This window comes from Pantherophis guttatus, chromosome 2 (genome assembly GCF_059756535.1).
Source record: "Pantherophis guttatus breed Tessera chromosome 2, ASM5975653v1, whole genome shotgun sequence".
Taxonomy (NCBI): domain Eukaryota; kingdom Metazoa; phylum Chordata; class Lepidosauria; order Squamata; family Colubridae; genus Pantherophis; species Pantherophis guttatus.
In genome coordinates, this window is record NC_142064.1 from 128,795,034 (window position 1) to 128,820,383 (window position 25,350).

Here is a 25,350-nt window from a genome sequence, read left to right on the forward strand (position 1 = left end):
TGTTGGCAGGGTGATATCTCTGCTAGACAGCAGTATGCTGTCTAGATTTGCCATAGCTTTCCTCCCCAGGTCTTTCAGATTCAGACAGACCTGTGTAAAAACTAGAATTCCCAGACATTTTAAAGAATAGGCAGCTACTCAAACCACAACTAACTGATACAAGTATCTGTTTTTAACAAGTGAATCCATAATAAAATGCCACATTAAGCCTGAAATCATATAGGAAAGTTATTTTGGAAAACCATTTTAACCAACAGTGAATGAGAGGGCCTATTTAAGCTAATTCCAGTGTTTTAGTCCTTAATTATTATTTTTTTAATGTATAAATACAGGGTTTTTTTTAATGGAGCAGAAATGTTTTGGAATGCTAGCGGCTTTTATTAATTAATGTATTGTTTTTATTTATAAACTGAGTAATATGTTTGCCAAGGCATTGCAACATTTCTGTTGTTTCCCCTGCATTTCTACCATAAATCATTTCTCAATTTTCCAAATGTCTGACATTCCTAATATGTCTCTGAAGACTACATTTGAAGTATTTGTTGATTCTACTTCACTGAACGTTCCCTGTAACACTGTTTGCCAAATTTGTATTTTTAACTTCTCAAGCACTCTGAGCCTGGGCATTCTTACATAATTGTCAAGTGTAACTCTGGTTCTTGAAATTTTGCTTGTCCTTGACTTCTATTAACTGACACTGTGGACATTAGCATTTTGGGAATTCTTTGTTTGCATTTTGGAAAAAAAAAAGGTGTGTCTGAAAGAACTAAATTTAATGTTAAGTAACATTAGAATTCTAGCCATTTTCCATGTAATTATATTGATGTCTAAACCATTGTAATTGTGGATGTTTGATATTTGCAATCATGTTTCTTTCATTTATCCTACTATCCAGCAAGAAACATGAAAAATACTATCATTGTACCTCATAAAAAAAGAATTGATATGGAGGTAGTTGAGTGATTTCTAAGAAAGTCTGTGAAGTATTTCATCAGCTGACTAGCATCTTTAGTAGTTATTCGATCTGTAATGGCTTTGCTTGATCCCTTTTTCCGGCATCAACTGTGTCTCACATTCTTCTCTCCCATAAGGCTCTGGACTATGAACTCTGTTTCTCTGTTGATTGTCAGGGAGAGAAAAATCTCTCTCTAAATTTTTACTTAAGCATTCTATAGCTATTAAGCCTTGGCTGCCTGTTTATTTTGAGAGGAAAGCTGTTTTTTACCACCAAAATTCGTATTTAATAGCCTGAAGTTAATTAATGTTAAAACTCCCCAAAGTAATTGTATTTTAACAAACGCTAACCCACACCATCCATGGTAATTCAGCAATTTATATAGATATACTTAAACATGCCTGCATTCAGATTTAATCAGACTATTTGTTTTCTTTAACAAGGAAACATTAAAACATTTTACAATTTAAAACATTTACATTTTACATTTTAAAACATTTACAAGATCTAATAAAATTTATGTTTTAAAATCTAATTTTAATTCCGAGATACATTTGCAGTTTTAATTTACTTTTAATTGTGGCCCATACAACTTTCATTTCAGGTAAATATATTTGGCTGGTCCTATAAATATTTATCAAATTAATGAATTCCTATTCCACCTTCTGTTTTTTCCTACACTCACGGCTAGGCATAGAGCCATTCAAAGGAAGAAAAAGTGTTATTTCTTTTTTATTTGGCTGTCTTAAAAGTGCCTTCTTTCTTATGTTTAGTCTTCCACCCTAATTTAGAACCAGGTAGAAAAGATGATGCATTTGATAGGTACACTCCATTGTGAGAATGTAGTAATTAAATGCATACTATAGATTTGCGAAATGATGACGAGTGGGAAGTTTGGAGGGTATAGATCCAGTAGAGAGGAATATCTGAAAATATGGGGACTGAGGCACCTTGATGAAAAGGAATCACTATTCCCATCTTCCACAGCCTCCGCCAGACCACCTTGAATCCTGTGCTGCAGCCTGCCCCGGTTTCTGGAATCCTGGTCTTTTCAGAGCCCATGAACCTGAAACAATGAGCTTTGAGGCAGCTGTCTGGGCTGAGGGATTAGCAGCATCAGGGGAGCAGAGCATGAATGAGGGCGGTGGGCCAGACACAAGGGGTCGGCAACACAGCGGAGGTGAGCAAAGGGGATTCTTTCCTGTCACAGTGAGGGGACACAAAACCCTCATTCAGGTCACAGGGGGGACCAGCCTGGCTCACACATGGAGAGTGGAATTCAGTTTCAGTCTCAGAAAGGGCTGGGAACGACACATGCGCTCAGAGCTCTCCACTTCCCGTGTCTTCCCTCTCCCAAGAAATGTGAGAAGGGACCTTTAAAAAAAATGGCATTTGAGACTTTTCACCTGAGTGGATAAGAATAATCCCAAGGGTCACACAAAGAGATATTATTAGCCTTTTTTCCCTCAAATATCATTTATTGGAGAAAGTGTGTTTCTGAGATTTATCAGATTTGCACTTCCATGGTGCTCATATGCCGATTTGCTTGGGCAGCCATAACCTGGAGATAACATGCCCTGGACTCCATTTCATAGATTAACAAAAATCAAGGTCATGTTCCTAGTTTGGAGACAAGGAATTCTCCAGTTAAATAACTTGGGGTTTCAACTGCTAGGAAGAGCGGCAAATCCCCTCACTGTGCTTGGAATTCTCCTCACACGCATGCATTTATTCTCACCTTTAATCTGGTCTTGAGTTTGTTTAGCAATGCATTCCAATTGCACTGTATATTTTAGAACAGCTTCCCAAACTTGGGCAAATTATTCAAAGTAGTTTTTCTTTGGGTAACAACAGACAAGGCCAATGCCCATCACAACAGGGATATTTAGATGGATTTAAAGATTATCCAATGTACTAAAATGTATTCAAAAAACTACCAATGTATTCCTATTAAGAGAAAGATCAATGAAATTACCCAATGCTAATTTGTTGAAATGACATAAAAGATTGTTCAATGATATTAGTTTATAATAAGGGAATCCTCGAATTACAACCACTCATTCAGGGACCTCATAGTTATGTACTGAAGGAAGGGATTTAAAACTGGTTCTCAAAGTTCAATAAGACTTTCTGAAAAGCGGTTTTGGATAATGAAGGAAAAAGTTTTGAATGTTGACCGAATTCTTAATTTACTGAATTCTCTTCCAATAATTCTTAAGTTTCAAACCCACTCTGTGCCGAAATATAGGTGGCAGATAATGATGTATATACATGATACTTACCTGCTTGTCATTACTCCTCTGGTTCCAAAATAAAATGGCTGTTTTAAATTTCAGTTCTCTACCAGAGCATTAGTAACTTGTAGCCTTTAGAAACAAATGATTTGCAGCTCCTAGAACTGTTACTTAAGGTTTTTAGAGGTTTAGCAGTACTTGGAGGTCCACTGATCTTCACACTAAAGTGAGAATCACATTGAATTTAAAGAAATTTATCTCTGTATGGACATTAAAAAGGATAGAATTTTCAGCCAAACACCACAACACAATGTATATGCAGTTCTGACTTACTTATTGTGACTGTGATCATTTGAATTTTTTTTTTTTTCAACTAAGGCTGCATTGAGAATAAAGCTGGGGTTATAGGGGGTTCTCCTAATCCTTCCCACAGGGTGTTGTAGGATTTGTATAATGTGGGGAGACCAGCTGGCCGCCTAGCTTAGTTGGGCATTTTGCCTACAGGAAGGCTATGCCCTGGGTGTGTCACACTGGCAAAGTTGAGAAACAGACTTGCCCCGTGCCTTAGGGCCACTCTTCTTCTACAGAAAAAAATTGGCCAGAACATCAGGCACCATAGGGGCTTGGCAGAGATACAGGTTGCATTTGGGAATCAGCTGCTCAAGTATAGGAGTAAGTGGGTTTAAGGACTAAAACTTTAACACCAAAACTGTAGTGCTAGGTCCATGCCCTCGTGACAGATTAACTGGAAACAGGTCTTCAATTTACGACTGGTTGCTTAGTGACCATTTGAAGTACAGTGGATCTATTTTAGGACTATTTATAATCTGGAATTGGTTGTCCTACCTTAAGACTACTTATAACCTGAACCCCACATGACTGAACTTTGGGTGCTTAGCAACTAGGACAAATTTATGGCTGTTTGAAGCATCCTGCAGTAATGTGACTACATTTTATTTTATTTTATTATTATTTTGTATTCTGCCTTTATTATTTATACAAATAACTCAAGGCAGCAAACATATCTAACACACCTTCCTCCTTCTGTTTTCCCTACAACAACAATCCTGTGAGGTGGATTGGGGTGAGAGAGAGTGACTGGCCCAAAGTCACATAGCTGGCTTTCATGGCTAAGGCGGGATTAGAACTCACAGCTTCTTGCTTTCGAATTTGATGTCACTAGACCAAACTGGCTCTCTTACTACGATTTTGCAGAAAACTGGCATTTCCTTCCAATTTTTGGCAAAACCATTGTAAACCATTGGTTTGCTTAACAACCGCCACAAAAAAAGATTGTAAAATCAGGTTGGTCATGTGACTTTTACAACCGTCACAACTGTAATGGGAAGATTCCATTACAGTTGTAAGTCAAGGACTATTTGTATTATGGACCTTCTAAATATCAATTTTGTCATGCACTACTAGCTGTGGAGAACAGACTAATATCCTAAGACAGATGGGTTGCAAGACATTATGATTTCAAGAATTGCTCTTAGAACACAGAAATATTTGATAGAGCTTTTACTGGAAACCTGTGTTTCCAATAGATTATAAATCACCCTTTAAAAAATGAATAACAGTGGGGAAAATATGGGGCTTAAAGAGCAGAATATCAACTGGATTAATCAAATAATGAGCAATTAGCCACAATATCAAAAGAGCTCAGAAAGGTTATTATAGAAATGCCTACTACGATTTAATCTTAAGAGTTTTTCATTTTAGTCTCCAAATAGGTCTTGTGCTTCAAACAGGACCAAAAGTATATTGCATTAACCTATATATTGGTTCCCCACCCCCCCATAGTTTTGATATGGTGAGTACAAATAAGGAGCGCTTTCAGAGGTAACCATAGGTTACCTCTGGGAATCATAGGTTTCCATAGCCAAATTCCTTTAAGTTTTCAGACCTTTTCCAGGTGGTAGCTAATTGCGCAATCATATATGACCATCTTGCAGCAACAACAAAAAATATTATATAAACTCAATTTAAATTCTGCTCCAGGGGAAAAAAAGGATTGCATTAATTTGCTATCAAGCACCATCTCTTTGAGAAAATTAGCTACTGCAGAAGCAGTTCATTGCATTTCAGAATTGCTCTTGTGTATTTGTTTTTTTTTTTGGGTGGGGGAGGGACGGAGGGGGAGGCTCATCCATAGTCTTGAATTTGCAAAACCATGAATGATCAAAAAGAAGTCTGGCTTGAAATTTATTGCCAGATATGAGTACTAAAGTCAAATCAAATGGACATAATTCTACACCAGAAAAACACCTTTGCAAATGAATTTGTAATGCTTAAGTTTTAAAAGTGTAACTATACTCCAAGCAATCTCAGGCATGTTGCATTGTTGACATCAAGATTGTTTGCATATGGGGTTAAAAAAAGTGCCTCATTTAAATTTCCTTGTAATGCAAACCCAAAAAAACCTCTATGTAAATCAGAATTTTGTTTTGCTTTGCCATTGTCATTTCACTTTTACTTTCCTTTTTTTGGTTAATTGTAAACATTGTAAGTTGTTAACAGGATAAAGAGACTCCATTTCAATTTAAGCATCACATGCGAGCAAACTTTTAAGGAAAACTCCTTTAAGTTATTCTACCTCCTATTTTGGGAAGTAAATCTAGGAATCCTTAGTCTTGGTGTTTCAGCAAGTGACATGCCCAACAATTAATTGCAGGATGGGCTATATAATGGTGTTTAATATGGAGAACTGTGTATTGTTGATAGGACATTGAACTCCATGTGATGATGCACAGCTATCAACTTCTTTTTTAAAAAAACACCAATGTGGCTAAGTAGAGCACAGTTGTGTAGGAAAAGACATTTTCCAAAAAGAACATTGTTGCTGAACATAGCTAGTTTGAAAATGGCTTGTTTGTTAAAGATGTTTTGTTGTTTGGTTTGGCCTTTGCTACTTGGCTGTTTCATTGCTCTCCTTTTTATACACGTTCCCATTTTCATCTACTCTGGCCTGCCTGAGCAAGATTTCATGCTCATATATGCTGCCTTCTTTCTCTAGCATCTGATTCCATCCCTACCCTGCTCTGAAACCCTCACTCACTCTCACCCACTCTACATATCCTTTTTTTTAATAAAGTTTTTTTTTAAACACACAAACAAACATAAAATGCATCTTTTTCTGAACAGAATATTGGCCTAGTTTTAGATTTATACAGATTTTTGTTCATCTTTAACACAATTTTAACACAATTTTATATATAAATTTTCTCACATCATTTATTCTCTCTGATTCTAAGAAACCAATATTACCCTTCATCTTAACTTCTCATCCAAATATAGTTCATTTTTTCTTTTCCCTCCTTAAAATTTGAAACCCTAAATTTAAATTCATATAACATAATACCATCCCCAATTATCACCTTCAATTCTCTTATTCCAATCACCAATGATTCTTTTATCAACTATTCCAAATAATAGATTTCAACAATTAAACATATTCAATAAAAAATCAATTAAGTATCAATCTTACTCCAATACCTCTACATTTACATTCATATAACATAATACAATTCCCAATTATTTTCTTAAATTCTTTAGTTCCACTCTCAAATAATTTTTTCTTTGTCAACTGTTCCAAATAATAGGCTTCAACATTTTTATAACATTTTTATAAAGACCAGTTAAATATATCTAATTAATTCATAATCCAATATTATTTCGGCTTTCTGTTCTTATTTAATTAAATACCACATATATAATTAAGGATATTTCATTTATTACAATCCCCTTCATTAATTAAAAATATTCCAATTATTCATAGACCCATATAGTTTTAAAATCACTTCATTAAAAATACAATTTCATCTTTTCCCTAGTATTGATTTTCTTTACCCCATATTCTCCTTCCATTTCTTTCTCCTTTTCTATCTTTATATTTTACTTTTTTCTTTTTCTTACCCACTCTTCTTTTTTGTATTTTAAAATCCTGCTCTCTTTTCCCTAATCCCAATGTAATCATTTTGTTTTTTAAAATCATAAACTCTTCTATTTTGCTATATCTTTCCCATTATTTTCCATCCTTTTTCTCTTTTTCTTATTTTCTCACTGATAACCCCAGTGTAATCATTTAAGTTTTTTTATATTCTTTCTATTCCATCCTCTTTTCTTTTTTTTCTTTCCCCTTTTTCCATTTTTTCCATTGTTAAACCCAATGTAATAATCATTTAATTTTCCATAATCAATCTCCTTTTCTTTGTCTTTATTTTCAGTCTCTTTTCCTTGCTTCTCGTTAGTTGTTTCTTTGTCAGCTTGAATGTATCCTAAATCCATTTTTTTGGTCATCAAGTTTCAATTTTCCATGCAACATTGTAGTCATTTCCCTTATTTCCATTTTCAATGATAGGTACATCATTATCATCATTTCCTTCAGTTCCTGCGCCATTTTGTTGTTTCTAAAAAGTTCAGTGCTATAATGATTTTTTTCCCTCCTGAAGATGGCTCTCTACAATCCATGTTTACAATTGGTGAGTTTAAAAGGCATCCATTTTGGTTGAATATTTGAATCAACTTGTTCCATAACTTCTTGCTTCGCTGCCACAGTCTTCCAAATTTCCTTGATGTTCCTTTTCCTCTATGGGCAACTTCTGTCTCCTGTCTCTCCCAAATTAAAGTCGAACATGAATAGGGGGAGCCTTTTAAATAAACAATAAATCCATTGCAGCCAATCTATCCATCTACGAAACTATTTCCCAATCTAATTATCAAGCTGTATGTGTTGACTTCTAGAACAGAGATGTCATAACTCACTCACAGTACCAAGTCCTGGGCTTGTCTGCACAGACTTAAATGCACAATTGAAGAACCCATGTTTTTCATGATCAGTTTTGCTACGTGCAATTCTATGATGCTCTTTGTCAAGCCTAGGAATCCAGCTATAACACTATGATCCCTACACATACATAAATATACAATAATATCTACAGACCCCTCACATCCTGGACATAATCTATTTCAACTTCTCTTCTCAGGATGCCTCTATAGAATATTGTATGCCAAAACAACCAGACATAAAGATAGTCCCCCCCCCCCCTCAGCACTGTCTCATTTCTCATCTCTTCCCATCTTGTCATCTTTCCTAATAGCTTCTCCTATTTTGGCTTCTTACGATTTATCTATCGTTGATTGTAACATGATTAACGATTGTACCTATGATTATGACCCATCACTTGCTGTTTATATGCATGCTGTGAACTTCTACACCAGAGACAAATTCCTTGTGTTTCCAATCATACCCTGTTTCCCTCAAAATAAGACACCCCCTGATAATAAGCCCAATCGGACTTTTAAGCGCATGGCAATAAGGCCAAGCGCTTATTTCAGGGTTCAAAAAAATATAAGACAGGGTCTTATTTTCGGGGAAACACGGTACTTGGCTAATAAAGCGTCTATTCTATTCTATTCTATTCTATTCTATTCTATTCTATTCTATTCTATTCTATTCTATTCTATGCATTTTTCCCCATCTCTCATTTCAAAATGCATGTTTAATTACTTGCCAAAAAATTTGATCTATAAATTGAGATTACTTAACCTAGGCAATAAGTAATATACAGTACTGCAGCCAGTTCAAAGTACCAATTTCAAAAATCTTGGATGTAGAGCACATATTTCTTTTCTGTTATATACTAAAATGAAAGCCCAAAATTAGGCAGGAAGTTATAAAGATAAAAGTATTAGTTTGAGACAGTTCAATAAAGCATGGCTTCAAGACAAACATTAAAGCTTTGGCAAACTTACACTCTACGTGTTTGTATGTATTTAACCCTTTGTACTCTGTCTTATAGTATTTCCACTTTCCATAGTTGCATACAAGAGTCAGCAAAACAATAAAAATTAATATGCCATTTGACATGCAATTTGAAAGGCAGTGTTACATCAATTTAATGAGCAGGAGCCATGAAACCTTTTAGCAGAATTTAAAGATTAATCTTGGGTAAAAAGCCAGGGTAGTTAAAAATATGTGACCTTGGTGCTAGAAAATTATCAGATAGGACAAAGCAAGTTTGCTGGGGCAGAATATATAGGTGCCACCACCAGAAAACCCTCTCTGCAGTCTCTGACTGTTAAAATTCTGAAGGTAGGAACACCTAGAAAATGGTGAGCAAGATAGTAACAGGGTGGCATTTATATCTCTCCCTGATATCAGTTGTATAATCAAAGTATCTTGCATTTGTAAAAAGAATATAAAACATAGACTAATGGCAACATAATCAAAACACAAATAGAAGTCAAAGATTAACAAAGAAATGCATGAAATCTGGATGGAAGCTTTTACCAGTTCCTATCTATTTGAAGAGTGAGATCAAGTACATCCCCCTTAGTATTCCACAGGAGATGCCTAAATTGTGGGTATTATATGAAAATCTCAGGGTTCTAAATAATTGGAAATTCCATCTTTTAGATCCACTTCCTCTCCCCCAATAGTGTTAGCAAAAATTTTTGAGATGGGGTATGCGTCCCCTTACAATTTCATAGAGGATATTACCAGTGGTGGGATTCAAATTTTTTTACTACCGGTTTTGTGGGCGTGGCTTGGTGGGCGTGGCTTGGTGGGCGTGGCATGGCTTGGTGGGCGTGGCAGGGGAAGGATACTGTAAAATCTCCATTCCCACCCCACTCCAGGGGAAGGTTACTGCAAAATCCCCATTTCCTCCCTATCAGCTGGGACTCAGGAGGCAGAGAATAGATGGGGACGGGGCCAGTCAGAGGTGGTATTTACCGGGTCTCCGAACTACTCAAAATTTCCGCTACCGGTTCTCCAGAACTGGTCAGAACCTGCTGAATACCTCTGGATATGACTGAAGGAAGGGAGGCATGTGCATCACTGCAATGTGCTTTATCTGTGGCTGCTCTTAAAGAAGCGGTTGACCCTCCAGCAGGTCCACAATGCAGTAGCTTGGGGAGTTATGGATGTGCCTGGCTGCATGCATATTATACCTCTGCTCCATGAGCGGCACTGACTCCCAGTATGTTTCCAGGTGCAATTTAAGATGCTGATGGTCATCTATAAAGTCCTTCATAGCATGGAGCCAGGTTATTTGCAGGACCAAATCTGCCCAATTATTACTACTCTTTTCATCAGATCCAGCAGCAGAGGCATGCTTCCGATCCTGTCAACTAATGAATGTCATCTTGTGGGACCCAGAAAGTGGGTGTTTTCTGTTGCAGCATCTGCCCTTTGGAGCCATAATCTCCAAGATTCAATTGGCCCCAACCTTGTTGACCTTCCAAAAAGTCTTGGATGTGTTCCAAATAATGGGGTTGGGAGGTAAGCTGGAACCCATGGGGTATTCTTCATTATTCGAAGTGCTTTTTACCTTAGTGGTCATTTATGGACTACTGTAATGCTCTCTACATGGGGCTTCCCTTGAAAAGCACCCGGAGGCTCCAACTGGTCCAGAACGTAGCTGCGCGGGTGATTATGGGCGCAGCTCGTTACGCCCATGTAACACCTCTCCTACGCGAGCTGCATTGGCTCCCGGTGGTCTTCCGGGTGCGATTCAAGATGTTATTTATCACCTTTAAAGCGCTCCATGGCTTAGGACCTGGGTACCTACGAGACCGTCTTTTGCCACCAATAGCCTCCCACCGACCAGTTCGTTCTCACAGGGAGGGACTACTCAGGGTACCGTCAGTCAAATTATGTTGACTGGCGACTCCCAGGGGGAGGGCCTTCTCTGTGAGGGCTCCAACCCTTTGGAATGAACTGCCCCCGGAGATACGGAATATCCCTGATCTCCGTGCTTTCCGCCGTGCCCTCAAGACCCTGATGTTCCAACAGGCGGGGCTAAACATATGAACATGTGAATGATTTTTTTTAAAAATGTGATCTAATTCTGGGTTTTATTTAATTGACCAAACTAAGTAATAATTTTAATTAGCAATTTTATGATGTTTGTGTGTCTATATTTTTCTTGACTGTACACCGCCTTGAGTCCTACGGGAGAAAGGCAATATAGAAATATAATAAATAAATAAATAAATAAATATATTGGGTGGGTTTTGGTAAACAACGCATAACCATTGGGTTATCCTTTCAGAGGTACTTCTTTACCTAAACAGAGAAACAAAATGACCACAGAGATAGGCAAAAAAGCAGTGAGAGCAGAAGTGACTTCCAATTTCCTGTTGGCTTTCCCACTGATGTTGCCTGTGGGAAGATGGCAGGTGGTGTTGGAAAGCACTCTTCCTCCTTGACTGGCCCGTGGAACTGCCTATCACCTTGCCAAGGGGAGGCGGGAGAAAATGGAGCCTTCGTTAGCACCTGGTTGGCATTTGGATGAAAGAATATTAAGAATACCCAGACTGTAAGCTGAATTGGAAGTCTAAAAGATATTATGAAGGCAACATTGCTACCTTGAAAATAATGTACAGGTAATCCTCGACTCACGACCATAATTGAGCCCAAAATTTCTGTTGCTAAGTGAGACATTTGTTAAGTGAGTTTTGCCCCATTTTACGACGATTATTACGTGAATCACTGCAGTTGATAAGTTAGTAACTCAGTTGTTAAATGAATCTGGCTTCCCCACTGACTTTGCTTGTCAGAAGGTCCACATAAGGTGATCACACGCCCCTCGGACACTGCAACCGTCATAAATATGAGTCAGTTGGCAAATCTCTGAATTTTGATCACATGACCATGGGGATGCTGCAATGGTCACAAGGGTGAAAAGTGGTCATAAGTCCCCTTTTTTTAGTGCCGTTGTAACTTCGAGAGGTCACTAAATGATCTATTGTAAGTTGAGAACTATCTGTAGATGTGCCCAGTCATTTGGAGTCAAGCTGAACTCAAGGGCATCTTTAGTTTACCATGGTCTGTGGAAGACTATAATTTTGGAATTAAATTATTTGTGCCATGTGATTCACAACTTCAATGTGCCAGCTAACTTGTAAATCCTTGTATCTTATAGTTTGGGAGCAGAAAGACCTTGGATATTGTGATCACCGTTTGTTCACTTCCTTCTAATGATTCCTAATTTAGGAGTTGTAATGAAGATGTTAAGCATTAAAACAGACATTTCTCCATCTGGTTAACTTTCTTCTGATGTTAGAAGTGATTCCTCTAAAGCGGGTCTCTTCACCTAGATCAGAGGTCTTCGAACTTGGTAGCTTTAAGACTTGTGGACTTCAACTCCCAGAATTCTCCAGCCAGCTATGCTGGAGAATTCTGGGAGTTTAAGTCCACAAGTCTTAAAGCTGCCAAGTTTGAAGACCTCTGACCTAGATCCACAGGGCAATTTTCTCTCATTGAGCCATGCTATACTCCAACCATGTAATATTTAGCAATATTTCTAGTTAGGATACAGGTATCCTCAACCCACGACCACAATTGAGCCCAGAATTTATATTGTGAAGAGGGAAATGTGTTTAGTGAGCCTTGCTCCCTTTTACAACTTTTCTTGTCACATTTGTTAAGTGAATCACTGTAGTTGTTAAATTAGTAACACATTTGTTAAGTGAATCTGGCTTCCCCCTTGACTTTTGCTTGTCAGAAGGTCGCAAAAGAGGATCACATGACCCGAGGACATTGCAACTGTCTTAAATATGAATCAGTTATCAAGCATCCGAATGTCAGTCATGGGGATGCTTCAGAGGTGGGTTTCAGCAGATTCTGACTAGTTCTGGAGAACCGTTAGCGGAAATTTTGAGTAGTTCGGAGAACTGGTAGTAAAAATTCCAACAGGCCCCGCCCCCATTTATTCTCTGCCTCCCAAATCCCAGATAATCAGGAGGGAATGGGGATTTTGCAGTAACCTTCCCCTGGATTGAGGAGGGAATGGAGATTTTTACAGTATCCTTCCCCCTGCCATGCCCACCAAGCCACGCCCACCAAGCCATGCCACGCTCACCAAGCCACCCCCACAGAACTGGTAGTAAAAAAATTTGAGATCCACCACTGGGATGCTTCAACCGTCCTGTGTGTGAAAAATGATCATAAGTCACTTTTTTCAATGCCTTTGTAACGGGTTTGGGAGATAAGCCGGAACCCACGGGTTATTCTTCATTATTAGAAGTGCTTGTTACCTTAGTGGTTATTTATGTATTGGGTGGGTTCAAACAGTCTTCAAACAAACTTCAAACGGTCACAAAATGAACTGTTGTAAATAGAGGACAACCTGTACTCCATAATGGGAAAGTTAGGTAGACTTTGCTGCAGTGCTTCAAAATGCTTCTCGTTGGTTCTTAGGGAGCCTTCTCTTGCTTCCAATTCCTCTACCTCTTCGCTGGACAGAATATCTATATACATATAGCGCACATGTGTTTCTTTAACAAAGACCTACAGGAGCCAAACTTACAAGCATGGGGTGGGGGATGAGTTTGATTCTCTCTAGGGAGCCAGATGTGCAGGGGAGCAATCCAGGAAAAAGAAAAAAAGGAAAAGCATTAAAGCTCTTCATTGCCTTGGCAATGGAGAGCCAAAGGGGGACGGTAGCTTTGCCACCCCCTTGTAGTGTTTATGTGGAGCAGCCTCACTGCTTCTGGCCCTGCACCGTGATTTCTTGGCAGGCGAACCAGGAGGGAATGTGTTTCGGTTTGAGTTTTTTGGCAGGCACGAAGGCAGCGAGGGGAAGGTTCCCTTCTATCCAGTCCTAGTACTCAGTTCTCAAATTTATGCCCATCGGCTGCTACTTGGGTGGGCCAGAGGCGGCTGTGCAGAGGGAGGGGAGGAGGGTGACTCTCAGCAGGAACAGGCGTTCCCTCCCCATTGGCTGTGCTCGGCTCCTACGCCTGCACATGTTTTACACACACACACACACACACACACACACACACACACACACACACCACTGCTGCTCTCTTTGAAGGGAACTGCCGTTGACATCCACAGGAGGTGATTTTCATGAATGCCTGATGCAAAACGCGATAGGCCCCGATTGTTGTTGTTCAGAAATCGCCATACAGTTCTCTTCTTCTCTTGCTCCAAGCAATGGGGGGGGGGGGGACGGACGGATGGACGGGGGACTGCTTTGTGAGTGTGGGTGTGCATACGTACGCTCAAGGAGAGGTGTTGACTCAAAAAAAATTAAATAATTTGAAAGCCTTGGCATCCTGCCAATCACAGCACAGGTATGCTGTCTCTTCCCAAATGCATCAAGCCTAATCCTCATCCAGGACAGGGATGCTGTTGAGGGGAAGGTGTTGGAAATGTTTGTCTGACTGTCCTCTTCTTTTGGAGGCCCACATAGCAATATCCATGCCAGATTAAGTAAAGCCAAAGCCTGATCAAAGAGCGTTGCCCTCTCCCTGTTTCTACCAACTTGACAGCTACCAATTTGCTGGTATTAAGGGTTAGGATTTTAGGGTTGATTATTACTATTATTACTATTATTACTATTACTATTATTATTATTATTATTATTATTATTATTATTATTATTATTATTATGACAGTATACACAGCAAACGAGATGACCATGGTGGATTTCGTATCCCAAATCACTAGTCGAACACTTCCCAAGCGTTTAGGACTGTGTGATATATCAACGGATTATGCGAGCAGATCCCAGTAAGGTGGCCTTCTGTAGCTAACCAATAGTGATCTTGTCAGCGCCAATTGTTTTTAAATGCTTGCCTAAGTCTTTAGGCACAACACCCAGTGTGCCGAGTACCACTGGAACCACCTGCACTGGTTTATGCCAGAGTCTCTGCAATTCGATTCTCAAGTCCTGATATCTGATGACTTTTTCAAGTTGTTTTTTCATTGATTCTGCTGTCACCAGGTATGGCAATGTCGACGATCCACACTTTTTTCTTCTCCATAATCGTGATATCCGGGGTATTGTGTTCCAAAACTTTTGTCAGTCTGTATTCGGAAGTCCCACAGTAGTTTTGCTTACTCATTTTCGACCACTTTTTCAGGCTTATGATCCCACCAGTTCTTTGCTACAGGCAGATGGTAGTTGTGACACAAGTTCCAGTGGATCATCTGAGCGACTGTGTTATGATGTTGTTTGTAGTCAGTCTGAGCTATTGTCTTGCAATTATTATTATTATTATTATTATTATTATTATTATTATTATTATTATTATTATTATTATTATTATTATTGAAGGGGGCCTTGCAGAGAGTCAAGAATTTGGGGCCAATCCACACAGTTTTTCTTGAAACAGTGAAGGAAACATGCGGCTTTAAAGTTGAATTGATATTCTTAAAAAAGAAATAAACAGGATTTGGGGGGGGGGAGTGAGGAATGGAGCAGGGTTTGCACTAATCTAGCCCATTTCCCTGCTCCATGACTGCAATTGAAATGGAAAGCCTCTCCAGCAGATGCCTGCCCAACCTTACAGAAAGTGCCAACATGTGCCATTGTGGCATAGAAGTTGAAGTGTTGGTTTAGTATCATGGACACTTAGGTTTTACTCCATCTGAAGTCATGGAAGCTGATTTAGTGACTTTGCTCCCACCCTCTCCCTCTCCCTCTCCCTCTCCCTACCCCCGTTGCTTTGATTTGTCATTGTAAGATTCTCTGTAGAGGACAATAAGAATAGAGAAAGAAGACATTGGTGGCTCTGACAATTCAGACAATGCATGTTGGAAGATAGGACATTTTCACGCCCATCTTGTATCCACACACAAACAAGAGGAAGGTATAAATTAGGATTGATAATGGCAACGTAGTCAGGATTATCTGCAGAAAAGATAGCAGTGGCATATATTCAACTGATGTGAACAATCTTCAGCCATGTCTTTCAGAGCAAAACAAACATGGTATTAGAAGCCATTAAAGTCTGCATCCTTTTTAAGTCTCTAAGGAGACATCAAGATTGGGAAGAAATGTACAGGAGGGGACAGTAACCTTTTCTTCCTACACCATCCTCCTCTCCCCCAGATCTCTTTATCTCAGAAAAATATGTCCCAGTGTCTCCAGTAAAAACCTCCTTCCTGTGCCAAAGATCAAGCTGTACAGGGGGAGAGAATGTGCCAGAGAAAGATGGCATCAATCATGTCTCCCTGTAAACCATAGACTATTCTCCCTTACAGCAGCCATTTTTAGATTTTTCTCATAGTCATGCAAGTGACACTTTCAGCACCAGATATAATTTTGCTTCCTAAGTGGTGGCTTATAAATAAAATCATGAAATAACATACAACTCCTCAAATTAGGAGATTATTCCAGGAAGTTAAGGATTCAGTATGAAAATCATAATTAAATCTTATCATGGAAAGCTTGGGGGAATTGGACATGTTTTGATCTGATGCTAAAAGGCAATAAGCCCAGCGAAACGGCAGTTCTGAGTCGACTTTGGCTGATCTTGAAAAGCTAAGCAAGATGGCACCTGGATGGGAGACCATCACGAAATACCAAGACTATAGGGTAGACTAGCAAGTTGAAAAATAACTCCAAAGAAAGCAGTGGTAAACCACTTCCATGATGTGGCCAAGAAGACTTGAATGAGGTCTATGAGGTCAGCAGAAACAGAGTTTGTCTCACAGGATACCTTACTTTATTAAAGTGGCAGTAGACAGATCTCCCAGAAAAGGATATATAAAAGATGGGGTATGATGACTGCAAAACAACATCAATGATTTCAGTTGACAGGGAAACATGAAGCAGGGTATCATAAAATGTTCTCAGTTATGAATGGGGGAGCCTTTTATTTCTGCTGAAGTCCCCTAGATAGCTGGAAATGAATTATATGAACCAGTCTGATTTGGTGGTTAAGGCACCAGGCTAGAAACCAGGAGATTGTGAGTTCTAGGCATGAAAGCTGGCTGGGTGAATTTGGTAATTCTTTGTCAGCCTAACCCACCTCACAGGGTTGTTGTTGTTATGGGAAAATAGGGGGAGGAAAGAGCATTAGGTATGTTCACCATCTTGAGTTATTTATAAAAATAATAAAGGCAGAATAAAATAATAATAATAATAATAATAATAATAATAATAATAATAATAATAATATGGTTCATTGACATTGCAATACCTGGTGATGCACGGATTGAAGATAAGCAGCAAGAAAAAATCACAAAGTACCGGGATTTGCAAATTGAAGTTGAGCGACTGTGGAAAAAGAAATCGTGTGTTGTCCCGATTGTAATTGGAGCCCTTGGAGCAATACCCAAAGGGCTACCCCGCTATTTAGAAATTCTAAATTTGCCGGACTTGAACATTTTGACTCTACAAAAAACCACCTTACTCGGAACAGCTTACATCCTCCGACAATACCTTAACTGTTCCTAGGTCCTTGGTTAGGACTCGAGCTGCTGAGCTATTAACCAGCCTCAAAGGCTGTGAATCTCACTAAAGATTTAATAATAATAATAATAATAATAATAATAATAATAATAATAATAATAATAATATTGTGTTTAAGGAATTAAGCCCTAATTCTAATGGGACTCTAATGAACTGAGGCATATTATCCCCCTTCAAACTTTGGCATCCATATGTATTGAATGAGACTATTCATAACATGGCAGTTTTGCCCACATACTAGATTTAGGGCAAGTGTCCTAAATTGTGTGTGATACTACTCAGAAAAAATAAAAAGTATCAAGGGTTTGAACAGACAGCTTGCTAAAAATGTCAATTTGGGGTTCTTCCTCACAAAGGCATTAATGTGTATTCTTCCAGTCCTTAAGCAGCAGAAAAAAACAGCCAGCATAATTTGCACTGCCCTGGTGGTTGAGCAATAATCTGCCACAGTAATGAGGTTTGCAAGGGGTCCTGTCCATACAGTTTTATTGCATGATAATTTAAGGGCAGCAGTTGGTGGAATCCCCTAGCTTTTGCTTTCTCTCCCATCCAATGTCAGCTGCAAGTATGAAGGATTAAGTACCTTCATTCACTCTTCTTAAAGTACGTAAGTGGACTTGGGTAAGTGTGAATGGATGTCTGGGATGGAGGCTTTAGCCACCTTCAACTGCGCCTAGGTAACAGAATGTAGAATTGATCTTGTGGAAGTTAGAGAGAAGATACGATATGAGAGAGCCATTGAAAGGAAAAGGTGAGAAGGAAGCTCGAAATGACCCTGTCTTGATTCCATTTAGTATAAAATGGGACAAAGAGAAACTTGGGCAGACTTTCAAGATTTTGTAATTCTAAGGTTTAAAGGTTTCCCCTGTTCAATCGTGACCGACTCAAGGGGGCGGGTGCTCATCTCAATTCTCAGCTGAGGGAACCTGCATTGGCTGATAGATGTTTCCGTCATCATGTGCCCAGCATGAAAGTACGGAACACGGTAACCTTTCCCATTGAAGTGGTACCTATTTATCTACTCACGTTTGCATGCTTTCAAACTGCTAGATTGGCAGGAGCTCGGATGAGTAACGGGAGTAACACACCATCGCACGGCATCTTGAACCCAGGCTGTCAGCTTTCCAGCTGACAAGTTCAGCTCAGCGACTGAACCACTGAGCCATCATGCCCCCTGTTGTTATTCTATTTTACCACAATAAAGAGCATTTCCGGTACCCCGGCCATGCTTGTTCTTTGACTGGACCTACCTCAGAATGCTCATGTTAGTCTGGAAAAAGATTATAGATAAGACTAAGGCTGCCTAATGAGGACCTGCCCTCTGAAAACAGTTACTGTAATGGACATCTTGCTGTGTTTAGTGGGACATAGGGATGTGTACTTGGTGTGCTGTGGTGCTTGACTGTGTTACAGATCAAGAAGGAGAAGAGATTGAAAAAGAAATCACAAAACTTAGAACACCATTATAAATGTGTATGGATACATTTTGTTAGAATATTATTGTGCAATCGTCATATAAATCAAGATGAAGAGGAAACAGAAAAGTGCAAATTTAAACCAGCAAAGGGGTAAAGCATTTTCCATACAAAGATAGGTTTTAAAAGTTGGGAAGGGTTTTTTCATGTTAAATAATGTTGCAAAATAAAATTATGAATAGCATGAACACAATATTTGTCACCCAACCTAGTGCAGTTGATTAGCAGTGATTATTTATTCACTTAAAGCATTTTATTATGTCCTTTAACAAAAAAGTTTCTTAAGATGAATTACCAAAATGAGTTATAAGACAGTCCCTATCCTACAACTTACTATTTTAAAGCTACCACACAAAAAGAGAAATAAAAAAAAAAAAGAAGACAAAAAGCAAACTCACACATTAGTTCTCGGTTACAAAGTATGAAGTGTTCCTCTTGAAGGAAATAATGCTTTCTCAAGGATTTCCCATGGAGGCTTGGTAGGAACTCCTAATGCATTATAGGAAACTACCTTATTCCCTCCACTGGCTTGTTTGGCCTGGTCTTGTCAATACTGGCTAGAAGCAGGGTTTCAGATAAGGAGTCTTCTCTGCCTCCTGAGTCCCAGCTGATTGGGAGGAAATGGGGATTTTGCAGTAACTTTCCCCATGATTGGGGAGGGAATGGAGATTTGACAGTTCCTTCCCATGCCACGCCCACCAAGCCACACCCACCAAGCCATGCCACGCCCACCAAGCCACACCCACAGAACCAGTAATAAAAAATTTTGAAACCCACCACTGGACACATTACTAGCTATCCCATGGGCTGCAGATTGAACACGCCAGGCTTAGAGTGAATCTGGCCAGTCCTTTCTCACTGAGGTAAAACAGCCCTCTAACTGGCAGTTGAAGTATGTCAAGAAGAAGTCAGTTTGTAAAACTCGTAGCTTTGATGGCTTTGAAATGGGGTGGAAGGTTTTGAAATTTGGGAAGTTGGAGAGAAAAAAAAAGCCTCTGGAACAAGACATTGGCAAATCACTTCAATTTTACTGCCAAGAAATCAGTATGGGCCTGTCTCATAAAGTCACTAAGAAATTAACTCAGTTTGAAGGACATTTTATCTTTATTTTAATGGGCATTTTAATTAAAAAGGAAGCATCCCTTTTAAAAACTTTATATAAGTTTGGATAACCATCTGCTAGGGATTGGCTGGTGCGTCATGCCCTATTTCGTATGGGTTTCTCAGAAGGTCCAGGAATTTGAGGTAGTTGAAGATGGAACACTTAGATGGAATCTCTTGGTTGGAGTCCACAAGACCTTCCCAAGTATCTTTATATGTTAAGTGAGGGGTGGCCCAAAGTTCATCCTGCCCTGGGAGATGCTGCAAGTATGGTGGTTTAACATAACAAATCAAATGAAAAATTCATTTTGAAGAGCTCATGATTGGTCTTGATCTGGGGTGGAGGGAGGAGGTATGGATGATTCATTTCTCCTTTTGAACTTTATGCATTTAGCAATTCTTTCTTGGGCAGGTATTTTGGTTTACCTGGATCTCAGTTTCCCATCTGTTCAATTAGAAATTATGTTGTAACCCTACCCTGCCTTGCAGGATAGGCTGAGATAATGAATTTGATATGGATTTGCAAATAAAAGGGTACCAAAAGGCCAGCATGAAGGTGAGCAAGATGACTAGGAGTAGATGGAAAGTAAACCTCTTCTTAACCTTGTGTTATACCGCGGACTTCAACTCTTTTCCATATTCAAATTGGCTAAGAAGTCAACGGAAGCCACGTCCATCTCTTTTGCCTTGTTCCTTTGTGTGCTCCAGAGAATTTTCCCCAATTGGTCTTTTCCCAGAATGTCATGTAGCACTAAATGGTCTCCTGAGACATTCAGATCAACTCCACTATAAATGAAAAGACCAAGGGGATACTATGTGGGAGTGTATACATTAAGTGTGTTAGGATGTCTTGATTTTTAATAATGGATAAAGCAGTCCTAGAGACATAGGGACCTAGTGGTATGAGTACTAAGCAGAGTTTTACATGGGCTGTGGTTTCCAGGGGCCAGTGAATGGAGAAGTTAACTTTCCCTTTCAAAACCAAGTGTGTAATCCTTATTTAAAGCATATTACAATTTGGAAGTAAATAGGTAACACTAGTTGAAATGTTGGAAGCCAAAACAATAGTTGTATACAGCTTTCAGTGGTTGATTGCAGTATTTTGGTGCCTTGGGTAGTTCCTTGTTTCTCCCCATTAGTTGAATAAATTATGCAAAATAACACAAATTACATATTGTATTATATAAACTTATGGAAAATTTGCTCAGATTATCTAACAGTGTGCCTTTTTCCCTCAAACTCTGTTCCACTGAACATGAGAAAAGTCCTACCGGATCTAGTTTGGCCTGATTTTGTTTCCCAGTGGAAGCTAACAAGGATATAGAAGTAGCTATTTTGTCTTTTGTCTATATTGTCATACAGATAGCACAATTTCATATTATAGCTCATAACTTACACAGCATCTTTGGAGGGAGAAATATATTGATTGTTTTTGCTGAGTTTTTTTGAAAAATGGATCAGCTAATTTCTAACAAGGAGCAGTTGTCATACCCAGTTAAGGAATTTTAGAGAAACATATTTTCCATTAATATGTTTTGTCTCCTGTCTCTTACGAATTGATTTCTTGCATCTACAGGTAGTCCTCAACTTACAACAGTTCATTTAGTGACCGTTCACAGTTTACAACGGCACTGAAAAATGTGACTTATGATCCTTTTTCACAGTTATGACCTTAGCATCTGCATGAACATGTGGTCAAAATTCAGATACTTGGCGACTGGTTCATATTTATGATCGTTGCTGTGTCCCAAGGTCATGGAATCACCTTTTGCGACCTTCTGACAAGCAAAGTCAATGGGGGAAGCCAGATTCATTTAAGAACTGGGTTACTAACTTATCAAGTGCAGTGGTTTACTTAACAACTTGGCAAGAGAGATCGTAAAATGGGGCAAAACCTACTTAACAAATGCCTCACTTAACAACAGAAATGTTGGGCTCAATTGGGGTCATAAATCGAGGACTACGTGTACAAAGCTTCCCTTTTTCTAGTTTTTCAAATACCTCTTGGTCCCATTTGGTAGGATTTTGAACGGTGTACCATAGTAGTAATCGGTATTCAGCCAGCTAAATGGGTTCAGTACACAGTGACCAACAGGAATACATTGGGATGAAGTCGGCATTTATCAGAATGGAGTTAGTTCATTGGCATGTGCCAGATGCTTCATCCATGTGCAGATGTGGGATTTTCACATTGTGCCATAATTATATATAATAAACGCAGGAAGTTGTGCCTCCTCAGTTTGTTCAGGGAGTGATAAATCAAATTAAATGTTGGTGTACTCCAGAGTAACTCTCTCTCGACCCTGCCCCACCTAAAGCCTTTGGCCAGTTCTGTGGGCGGAAGGGAAAAAAAGTTGGTAGGCGTGAATCCTCCTGACATTAGAGCCTTGAGAAAAATATATGCTGACTTGGTCAAAATTCATTGCTGCCCTGTTTAAGGTTGCTGCCCTGTAGCCAGCTGAGGAATTTAAAAAAATCATAGGATTTTTCTTGTTGTGGGCTGTAGCATGTTGAATTGATCTTGTATAAGCTGCCACATGCATTCAGAGCTTGTTACATTTCCTGTCTCTTCCAACCCCATTTTGCAAATCTTAAGACAGTTGGCTACGGCGGATTAATTTTTTGGAGCAGTTATTGAAATGGGCTCGACTCAGTCAATCAGTAATAATTTTGGGAATTAGAGAACACATGATAATACCTATTATGAAAACATCTTATGGACAATATGGACAGCATTAGGGTAAGCCGCCATGTGTAAATTAAGTGATCTGCTCTACTCTTCTTTGAAAGAGGTGCAATATAATATATTGCATATGTACTATGTACTTTCTATCGCATTTACCGGTAGTTCTCAATTTGGGACTATAATTGGGACCAGAATTTCCATTGCAAAGCAAGTTGATTGTTAAGTAAGTTATGCCAATTTTATGACCTTTTTTTGCTGCGGTTGTTAAGCAAATCACTGCAGTTGTTAAGTGAGTCACATTGTTGTTGTTGTTTTCTTTATAGCAATTTTATTAATTTATGATATAACATACAAATACAAATACAAAAGCAAAAAGAAGGAGAAATAGGGAAGGGAAAGAGAAAAGTGTGGAAAAGAAGGGGAGGAGAAAGAAAAGGCATTGACTTCCAACACCCTTTGGTGTAGTAGAATAGGATAATCAAACCACATCTTTTTAGTTTTACATAGTAGTTTAAACTAGCCATTTCTGTAACACCATATCTATCTAATCAGTAAAGCCCAAAATCAAAGTTTCATTTTTTTCTACCTCAAGCACAAAGTCCAGAAGCGGTTTCCAGGTAGAAACAAAGGTATTTGTGTTCAATTTAGCTATCTCGGCTAACTCCATCAACTTTTGCAGCCGTTCATCCATTGTTGGGATCGAAGAGTCCTTCCATTTTTGAGCGTAAAATAATCGTGCTGCCGTCAACATGTATCGCATCAAAGTTACAAATTTTTCCCCCCAAGTCTTTGAGTCACATGGTTGTTAAGCAAATCAAGATTCCCCCATTCGCTTTGCTTGTCGGAAGCCAGCTGGGAAAGTCACAAATAGTGATTGTATGAACTCTGTGATACTGCAACAATTGTAAATACATGCCGGTGGCCAGGCACCAAAATTTTTAATGCTGCGGTGGTCGTAAGTGCAAGAAGTCACTTTTTTCAGTGTCGTGGCAACTTTGAACATTCACAAAAGAAATGATTGTAAGCCAAGAACTATCTGTATTCTTTCTGTCTTAACTGGGATATTCAAGTCATAATAAAATGATGGAAATATTTGATCTACAGTATGATGCAGCTTCATACCACTTAGGGGGAAAAATGGCGTGCAATTAAATAGGGATGTGTTGACAGATCTTTTAAATGGGGTGCCACCAACAGTGGATGAAGCAAGGAAGGTGTTAATCTTCTGGAGGCAGCAAAAAGAGGTTTGGTCCAGTGGGAAATGTTTGTTTCGACTGCCCGCAAATAAATGGCTATGGGAAGTTTCTGAAATCAACAATGCAAAGCGAAATGGACAGATGGGATGATGGGCTGAATTTTTCACTATGTTATGTTCAAATAATACAGAGATTATCCTAATAGATTAAATTAAAAATTACTATCTCAATAAAATGTCAGAAGAAGGATAACAACCTAGCAAGTTAATGTGTAAAAAACTCTGTGAAATACTGTATAATGGTTAGTGAGTTAGTCAAATAGATTATATCCAAACGTCCAACTTGGACATATCGAAGTTGTGGCTCTCTGTGCAGAGTATAACATTTTAAATTGGGAATAAATCTTAGATCTGAATAAATCACTTTCTGTTTATCCAAGAACAGGAAACTCCTATTTGAGGTTTTGATTTTAGTTTGTGAGCAACTTTCTGTTTGAATAAATCAGCAAATCATTAAATAAGCTGAGTTCATTGGTTGAGTAGAATCACAGTGAAGAACAGAAAGCATGCACAGGGTTACCTTATCTTTCAAACCATGGATAAATAACCAGAAACATATCTCTGAATCCTGACAACTGATAATAAAAGCTGGACCTTAAAAATGGTGTATGAATATTGATTGCCATTTTTCCTGCATGTAACCTGTAGACTAAATACTTAGCCATGCAGAATATATAGCTGGTTTAGCACTCCAATTGCTGTATGAAGAACAGGGGTGGGAGGGTGTACTGCAATTCAGTGTACTGTCATTGGGCACATCACTTTGGAAAACTTGCAATCTGTTGTGCAAAACCTATCAATCAGAATCTAAAATTCTCGGTGATGCTACTAATAGCATGGGGCTCTCAGGGGAGCAAGGAGCAGGGAAAGGAAATGTTTGTTTGTTCATTAGATTTTTATCCCACCTTTATTGCTTTATAAGTAACTCAAGGCGGAGAACATATGTAATATTCCGTCCTCCTCCTCTTTTCCCTACAACAACCTTTTGAGATAGGTTGGGCTGAGAGTGGCTCGGGCCCGATTCTGGCCTCCAGAGGGACTCCGGAGCCTGGGGAGGCCGTTTTCGCCCTCCTGGAGGCTTGAGGAAAGCCTCTGAAGCAAAAATGCCCCCCCCCACTGTTGTGCAAGAGGCCGACTCGGCCACGCCCACCATGGCCATGCTCACCCAGCAACTGGGCAGAAAACCCCTTGCTAAAATTTTTGAAGCCCACCCTTGAATAAGTGTTGCATAGCTGAACCTGCACGATCAAATCAGGAGCAACCTTTCTCAACTGGGGTTCTGCAGAACTCTCGGGCTCCATGAGTTCATGAGCTCATGAATCCCGTGAGTTCATAGGTGTTCGAATTGCAAGGGAATGCAATTCGAAAAGAAATGTTTTCCGAGTATCATGCATTGCGCAGTGCAAGCCCTTGCAACGGTGGAAATTA

The 25,350-nt window shown here is 39.1% G+C and overlaps 1 protein-coding gene across 8 annotated transcripts in view; it reads left to right on the forward strand.

The window, feature by feature from the left end:
- GLI1 (GLI family zinc finger 1) overlaps window positions 1-25,350 on the forward strand; it is a 142,549-nt gene that overhangs the window by 54,057 nt on the left and 63,142 nt on the right. The window lies entirely within an intron of this gene.